At 27.1% G+C, this 7,241-nt stretch overlaps 1 long non-coding RNA gene across 1 annotated transcript; it reads right to left on the bottom strand.

Annotated features, from left to right (window-relative positions):
* Positions 1 to 827: 827 nt before the first annotated feature.
* Positions 828 to 4,497, bottom strand: LOC139905599 (uncharacterized). Its single transcript, XR_011780484.1, has 3 exons — positions 4,429 to 4,497; positions 1,106 to 1,499; positions 828 to 1,039 (listed from the first exon to the last, which is right to left on the bottom strand). It is a non-coding gene; the product is annotated as an uncharacterized lncRNA (long non-coding RNA).
* Between the last annotated feature and the right edge of the window lie 2,744 nt (positions 4,498 to 7,241).

Here is a 7,241-nt window from a genome sequence, read left to right as displayed (position 1 = left end):
ATTGGCACTCAAAAATTTATAGAATATTATTAACAAACTTTATTATAAACTATTTTATGGTCGAAATTATCATTGAATTAGAAGAATTTACATTAATAGCTCTTTTTGAGGAAAATTTCTTTGTAGCTATTATATATTAACACTTGACACTTCCCAAAACTCAAAGCAATTTCATTTTTAAATAAATAATGATCTTTTTATTTATTTACCATGTAGAAAACATGGATATTGTCAAATAATCACGCAACCTGTTTCACAAACTAATGCAAATTTCAGACGGATATTTACAAACTTTTTCTAAATAAAACTGATAACAAACTGTTTTTAAGAATCTTTATTCAAATATCTACTAAAATCCTGTAGCTGACAAAGAAATAATCATTTGTATTTCATTAGGATCTCCCTAATAGGGGTATATTCACACCTTAACAAAATTTAATTCAATTTTAGTTGTTTGGTTTTCGGAATGCTTAAAATAGTAGTTAAATCTACATCTGAAAAAAATGCCCGATAAATTTTTATGTAAATGTGATACTGCTTGTAATATATTTTCTTTTTTTAAACATTTTTTTAAGGTATATTTATATATAATTTTAATTTCATAACCCTCTACATTAATATAAAGATATTATGATAAAATACTTTAATAGCTCTAATATTAAAAACCATTTTTACTAAAGAAAGGCTATAGAATGTAATAAAAAAATAGTAATGGCTTATACCCCTTTCTTTGTGCTTAAAATATAGAATTTTTTTATTTATTTCATTTCATTAACCCTACGAGTAAACTTAAATAACAATAGCTTATAGTATCCTTAATGCTTGACTTAAACTTGGTTTGTCCATTCCATTCCCGTATATTACCTGATATTGGTCCGTGAAAAACGTACCAAATTTTAAAACACCCTAAACAATGCATAATTTAAACTCATATTATTATTATAAATCTCAGTTTATCAATTTAAATTAATTTAGTATATCTTTAAGCATCTATAAAACACTTGAGTATTTTGCCATTATTCTTGATGGATGTATATACCTAATTAAAATGATAAAAAAATTATTAATGTTGATGTCATTCATCAAAAATTGTTCAATGACATACTTGTGCATCCAATTAGGACTGTCTTTAAAAATAGAGAGGGTGCCGAATTTTGATGTAAATATAATCAAACCTGCATCCCCTATTGACACCATTGAAAATGCAACATATAACTGACCTTGTCAAATCATTGATTTTGGTAAATATGAAGCTTATTTTTTCAAATATTCGATGCTGTGATTTATTTATTGGCATTGCCATTGATAGATTACCATGTTTTTTCTTCCACCATAATGAAAATTGAAGATACAAACTAAGATTCACTCGCTCATCATCTTCTTAATTCGCTTTTTTAATTCGTATTTATTGTATTTTCTCCCTTTTTCTGTTTGTACAACAATTCATTTTTTTTAAATTTATAACATTTTTGACGCATTGTCGAAACGACGACCCATACCTTGAAAAAAAAACTTTAAGTCATGGGAACTTGATCTTGTTTAATGAAAAAAATCAATTGATTAGTGAAAATCATACTTTACCTCTAGAGTGCTGGAATTTGGTCTGATCAGATATAAATATAGCCTTACGAATGAAACTCAGAAATTCTAAAAAAAAAGTTACTTTTATGTATAAAATCTGTATCTGTCTCCGTTTTTGAAATAAATACGTTTTTATTATTGTTTTTCTAAGCGGGACATGCATCACGCACATAAATTATTTTAATACTATAGAGAATATAATCTTATTTTGAAAGTGGTTTGTGCAAAAAACAAGAAAACAACAACACGCTCCAATTTTTAAATTCCAAATAATATATGACTATTTTTGGATATTTAATAGATAAAAAATGTGAATCTTTCAAAGTTATAGAGTTTTTATTTTCCTTAGACAATCAATTGACATTATAATATATTTTTTTACGTCAAACATTTCATTATTTCAATACAGCTCATATATTTTAGTTGTTGTTTTTTTCACGAAATTTTGCATATATTAGTTTGTCAAATACATGCAAAAAGCGGTCATCTATATGTATTTAAGCTCCAAAACAAGTTAAGTTAGGATAAATTTGAGAGCTTGTTTTGAGATTTTATTGATATTTTTTCGAATAAAAATACTTTTATATAATAATTTGTAATTAAGTATTAAGAAATACTCAATGCACAGACCTTGTTATCATCCAGAAAGTCTTAATAGTCAAATTTTAATCAATTAATAAAATAATTAAACATTATTTTATTTTAAACTGAAAAAAAATGTCTTCTCCTGATGTTCAAAAGATTTCAAGAATAATGAACATTCATTAATATATAGAAGTAAGATAATGGAATTGAAAATCTTGAAATAGCTAGTCTTGTAAGAAGATGTGCTGCAAGAGACCCTTGATTATGCAAAAAATTTATGAAAACAAATCTTCCTTGACGCGACTATAAGGAATACCTTAACCTGGTGATTTTATTCTTTGTTGAGGTGCATCCACGAGATGTAAAATTTATGTCACTTGGAACTATACACCACGCCCAATGTTTCTCAAAAGTTTTGTACTGCTTAAAAATTTGGATGTTTCGACCACAATTAAAATTGAAAGACGTATAACATTGAGGATTGCACAATATTTTTGTGTTTATAGAAAGAGTGTATCTCTGAGTCTGGATGCTTGCTCCTCAACCCTTATGTGCACCTAATAATCACTTGAATTTAATAAAGTACCTCCTTAAATATTCTTACATTAATTCAGAAATATCGAATCTCGATAGCAAAAAAATATTCAACCCATTTAGTACTTGTCCGAGGAGCTCTATTTTACAGTGCATTAAGTTCGGAATCAAATAAACGGCTAATAAAGGCCATAAAAATTTGAGTAATCAAACTTGAAAAAAGTCGTTTTTTACACTCAAATGAATAGCTTGGAATACAATAGCTTGGAAGATTTAGATAAAGAACAATCAAAGAAACGATTTCAAAGTCTGCACCTCCAAGAGAAATTTCTTTGAGACCATCCCGACTTATGGAATGATCGGGATGACTACCGTGGAAGAATATCGTGGTCTACTAACATCTGATGAATCGCAGTTACATTTCCTCTTCCAAGTGGTCGAAGATCTTATATGTCCTTGATTCTAGCAAAAATACTCTTTAAAAATATTAATTTAAAACATAGAAATTACTCGATTTTTAATATGTTATATTCAAAATTAAGATGAATAATAAATTAGGAAAATATATGATAGTTTTATCATTGAAAAAAAATATATAAATATTTACTTTGTGATATTCATTAGATATTCTTTCTTTAAAATAATAATTTTCAAATAAAACTACCCCATAATATATTTTATATACGACAACTACGAAGATTTTGTATGTATAAGATGAATTTACGTTATAAAGACTTTTTATCGAAAAAGGTCAGTTGAAGGTCAGAAAAAGTTGAAATTTATTGTAACTTAAACTGCTCTGACGACTTCAAGTAATATATAGACCATTGTTAATTATTTTAGAACATAAATTGTAAATATTAATAATATATCTTTTACGAACAGACAGATAGAAGATGAAAAATGTAACATATGGAAATTTTGGCTCTTTTTGACCAATTATTAGCAAACGTTAGCAAATAAAAAACTATGAATATTTTCAATTGTAAATTTATTTAAAAAAAATATTATTGTTGGATAAAGTTTGTTCTGAAACTAAGGTTTAGTTGATATTTAGATCAAAACAAGTGGCAATTTTTCTTTTTCTAAATCATTTACTTTTTACGTTCCTAAATGTACGTTAGACAGTCATAGGCCATGACTTATTAAGTTTCTTTTCTGTGTAATATGTTGTCTACAAATTCTTCCGAGAATAAACACATTACAAAATTCAAATCATTTGAGAAAACTAAGAAACTTAAAAAAAAAAAAAAGGCCTCGCAAGATTCGAAATAAAATTTAATGCTATCCCTAATGTAATTTTTAGTTTTGCCGCAGACAATATGTATCGCATAGAACCCCGTCATATTTAACTACTTAGTGCGTTTGCTGATAAAAAAAAATGTATTAATATCTACTCAAACTTATCAACAGGGTTATTTCAGATGTAAATAAAGTTGCAATTTGACACATTCTTGTTAAATATTAAATAAAAAAGCATTTATTTGGTATGTTGTATATGTGCCAAATAAAGCAATAGATTTAATAGATTTTTGAAAAAATAATTTTGTCTAATGATATGTACAAAAATTACTTACTATTAATCTCAAATATTACTCATACAGGAGCAAGTAAAGTTAAAAAATTTGATTTCAAAATTATTGATTTTATAAGCCCTTTTTTTATAGTAACAAATGTAGGAATTCTTAAACTTGTATTTAGTAGTTTTTAAAAATAATAGTTACTTACAAAAATTAACAAATTTGATAACTAATAACGAAATTACAACACTGTATTGATTTCCCATTTATCTTTTTTTTAAGTGTTCCAACATATATAATATGTGGGAAGTAAACTCCTAGCTACAAAGATAAGCTTTCCCATATGTTTGCTTAAAAAAATATGTATAAACTACTTTCCTTATATATATTCAAGCATTATATATATATATCTAAGTCATCGATTGAAGGAAGGAAAAAGCAAAACAATACATAAAACATATCCTGTTTTACACGAACAACAAATCTCTTGATTTTTTAAATCTAATGGTATTTGAAACTATAATAAAAAGTTGAGTATGGATTATTTAATGTTTTTCTAGAAGACTAAGACTATGATAAAAATTATTCTTATAGATAATGAAACTATATTATTTATGGTTTTGAATAAGTCTATGTAAAACGTTCTTTCAAATAAGAAAAATTAAGTTTCACTTACTGATTTTTTGTATAACCTTTTTTAAATAAGAATTATCTTTATATTTCCTAAAAACAATATTATATTTAGTGAGTATACATCAAACGTTAATTTAAAGAAAATTTATTTATGTTTCACTAACTTTTTATTTAATTTTTTTTCCCATTAATATTTTGAAAGTATATTTTGCCCAAAAAAATATACATGAAATGAAATAAATTTGATAACGCATATTATGGATTACGTTTAAGTATTTAGGGAAAAGTTTATAACTATTGAAAGTGAAGAGTTATGAACCAAAAACGGAAATACACCAATTTGACCCCACATCAATCTTGATAACCATTACATAATACGAGTATATCTCAATAAATAACTAATAAATTTTCGATTGAACAGTGGAAAATTGGACAATCATATTCATAATTGCAAACAAAAGTGACTCTATTTAAAAAAATAATGTTTGCAGGACATTAAGAGTCTAGTTTCTTCTTCCTGTAGAAAAGATATACTTAATGCCTTCGAAGTTGTTCTTGCGATTTCTACACTGAGTCTACTATAAAACGTGGGTTGCTTACTTTTGTTTAAAGATTGTTGAATGTTCCAATTTTTGTTTAGGAATTTTAAAAAATAAGATATTAATTACTTCAGCAACATCAAAATTATTTTTAATCAATGCGTATGGTATGGAGTAAAAGAAAATCAACTTTTTCTTAGACTATTATAAATTTACATATGGGAAATTCTTGTCCCCTCGTTATTATTGGTGATATACATGTAGATTTTAGTAAGATTAATTGTTCAAACTTGAAAATTTTAAGGAAGTTAATGTTGGAGATGAATATCGCTAGTTTATTAAAGTAAATTTCACCGAAGCAAAATATTTCATGGAAAACAGTAAACAAGACTTCAAGAATATGTATATTTTCGGTTTTATCCACTTTTATTGATAAAACTACGAGCGTAATATATCTCCCAGAGCCATCTTATCACCACAAGATAATTCAATGGGATTTCAAGCATGACTTCAAAATGAAAAAATCAAAATGTCTTGCTGGATTTTGGAGGATGAAGACTTTCAACAAAGTTTTCAACGTAGTCTGACAGCAAATTATGATAGCACATTATCTGTTTCTAGGATGACCTTTAAACTTAGGCATACTATTAATTGAACTACCAAAAAGGTCCTCAAAAGAAGAAAACTGATGATAAATTAAATGTTATTCTGACAGAACGTTATCCTTTTATCAGGGGATATGTGGCAGATACAATCAATACATGTAGAATTCATGGTATAGTTGATTAAAAGAAGAAGAGGAAAATTGAACAGGAGTGTAATGTCAGTCTTCGGCTTAAAAAGCTTGGAAGGAAATGTGGTCCTTCAAGAACTGGGTTTAAGTTAATAATGATTGATGGAAAAAAACTGGTAAAACAAGAGGATATTTTGAAATATTTTATGAACTCTTTCAAACTATTGTGGGAGGGGATAGAAAAACTTCTCTTGTGCATGGAGACACATGGACATAACCTTTTCAGAACGCACTGTTGGAAAATTTATGGAAGATAACTTTAAATCCAATGAGGTATGTGAGCCAGATTGAATAATGGGAAAAGTTGATGTCGTGGCAAAAAAGGAAATTTTTCTGCATTTAAAAGTCCATTTGGAAATCTATTGAAAGCACGGTCGTCTTCCAAGAACGTTGACTAAGGGAATAATTGATCTTATTGTAAAAAAAAAAAAGTAGCAGAACGCACTTTAGTCGTTGGAGGCCCATAACAATGCGAAATGAAGAATATATAATTATTGCAGGAGTTTTAGGGAAGCAAAATGAGCCAATTTTAAACATGAAGTGTGGTTAAAAAAAGAAAAATTTTCTTCGTGGTAGGAGAATTACGTATGTTTTATGGAACATTCAGGTAGTACCAGAATAGGCAAATGAAAGTCAAATTAATTAGTTACGTAATACTTGATTGAATACGATGAAATACTAAATAATATCTTCATTGAGTATAAAATAGCAAATAAAAAAGGTGAAAAGCCAAATCTGCTACAAAAGATGCAGAATATTTCAAAGTATGATACATTTCTAAGGTTTTTATTGAGCCCGATTTATCATTCTTCTGATTCCCATCCCTTATACTATTCTTTACGATACCAATTTTCATTTTACCGATTCCGAGTAGCCATGCACTGACCTAATGAAAAATACAAACCGATGTATAACAAACATACACACTCTAATGAAAAGTAATACAAAGGGTCAACCGTAACATTGATTTGATATTATTTATACTTGACTTGATATATATCATTGCTGAGTTGATAGATTGGTAATTAAGGGATATGTAACTTTCTCCCTTTCCTG

Source organism: Lepeophtheirus salmonis, chromosome 5 (genome assembly GCF_016086655.4).
Source record: "Lepeophtheirus salmonis chromosome 5, UVic_Lsal_1.4, whole genome shotgun sequence".
Taxonomy (NCBI): domain Eukaryota; kingdom Metazoa; phylum Arthropoda; class Copepoda; order Siphonostomatoida; family Caligidae; genus Lepeophtheirus; species Lepeophtheirus salmonis.
This window is presented reverse-complemented; position numbering and strand designations above follow the sequence as displayed.